Genomic DNA, 1,727 nt, shown 5'->3' with positions numbered 1-1,727 from the left:
GGCTTGCATCTGTGACAGACAGCGTCCTTTGTTGCGCAAAGACGGAGGGCCGTTGGAAACTAGTCTGTCCTGAGAGCCGGGCACGGGTACAAGCGGGGCTGCTGGCTCCCAGAGTACGATTTCAGCAAAACACCAAAGAGTTTGAAAAGTACAACAAAAGACTTTGTCAAAATTGTTCCAAGTCTCGCACACCGTTCATTTTGTGACTTTCCAAGTGCTCTTTTCAAAGGTCTCTTTCCTGAGATTGAGCACCTTTCAGCAAAGCATCACTTTTCGGGCGCTTTCAAAGTGTACCCGCTGTCGTAAAAATGTTCTGAAAATCGTGTTCCCGAAAATCTCCGGGCACCCCGCCAACCCCCAAGGACAGAAATGACAAGTGTCAAGTTGGCGGGGCGTCGGGCCACCTGCTGCCGGCCATGAGCATCCAAATCCCCGCAAAAGGGGCATTTTCATTTCTTCATCGGGACTTCCGGCAATTTCCAAGGTTCAACTCATTAACGTTGTTCGCAGACACTTGCCAGAAAATGCAAGTGGCCACTTTGCCGGGCCGACTCGCTTGCCCAAGCGGGAAACCATCAACCGAAGGCCCGGTAAGCCGGCCGAATCTGACCTCATAGACTTCCACACAACGGGACTTTTGACTTTCCCGGCCGCGGGTGGCCTCCACCCGGCCTCAGCCATCAGCCCTGCCTGCCTCTAGCCGCCTTCTGGTTAATGAGTTATCCAGCCTGGCACTTCGGTTGCGCCAGCGAGACCAAGTCTCGGCTTTGGTTAATGATTTGAGCCGAACCGACCTGCCCCCCGCCACCGCGGGCTGAACTCGGGCAGGTCTGCCGATTTCCCGACTCCTTTCGGGGCCTAATCGGGTCGCGCGAGCCCGCCTGGCGCGATCGGGGCCCATGCCCCGGCCTCTGCCAGTCCTCGGGCAGCCGCTTTTGAAGCCCGACCAAAAACCCGAAAAATGGGCAAAAAGGGAATAAATTCCCGCCCATAAAGGGTGAATAGTCGGTTGGGCGGCAGCCCTGGTCGGTCTCTGCAGACCTGGAGGCTCGAGACGTTTGTTTGGAAAACTCACCAAGTCTCGATTCTGCCACCTCCTACCTCTGTGCAGATACCCCGCCAACCCCCAAGGACAGAAATGACAAGTGTCAAGTTGGCGGGGCGTCGGGCCACCTGCTGCCGGCCATGAGCATCCAAATCCCCGCAAAAGGGGCATTTTCATTTCTTCATCGGGACTTCCGGCAATTTCCAAGGTTCAACTCATTAACGTTGTTCGCAGACACTTGCCAGAAAATGCAAGTGGCCACTTTGCCGGGCCGACTCGCTTGCCCAAGCGGGAAACCATCAACCGAAGGCCCGGTAAGGCGGCCGAATCTGACCTCATAGACTTCCACACAACGGGACTTTTGACTTTCCCGGCCGCGGGTGGCCTCCACCCGGCCTCAGCCATCAGCCCTGCCTGCCTCCAGCCGCCTTCTGGTTAATGAGTTATCCAGCCTGGCACTTCGGTTGCGCCAGCGAGACCAAGTCTCGGCTTTGGTTAATGATTTGAGCCGAACCGACCTGCCCCCCGCCACCGCGGGCTGAACTCGGGCAGGTCTGCCGATTTCCCGACTCCTTTCGGGGCCTAATCGGGTCGCGCGAGCCGCCTGGCGCGATCGGGGCCCATGCCCCGGCCTCTGCCAGTCCTCGGGCAGCCGCTTTTGAAGCCCGACCAAAAACCCGAA

The sequence above is a fragment of the Pristiophorus japonicus genome, unplaced genomic scaffold, assembly GCF_044704955.1.
Source record: "Pristiophorus japonicus isolate sPriJap1 unplaced genomic scaffold, sPriJap1.hap1 HAP1_SCAFFOLD_1228, whole genome shotgun sequence".
NCBI lineage: Eukaryota > Metazoa > Chordata > Chondrichthyes > Pristiophoridae > Pristiophorus > Pristiophorus japonicus.
The sequence above is the reverse complement of the archived record's forward strand: the minus strand, read 5'-3'. Positions refer to the sequence as shown.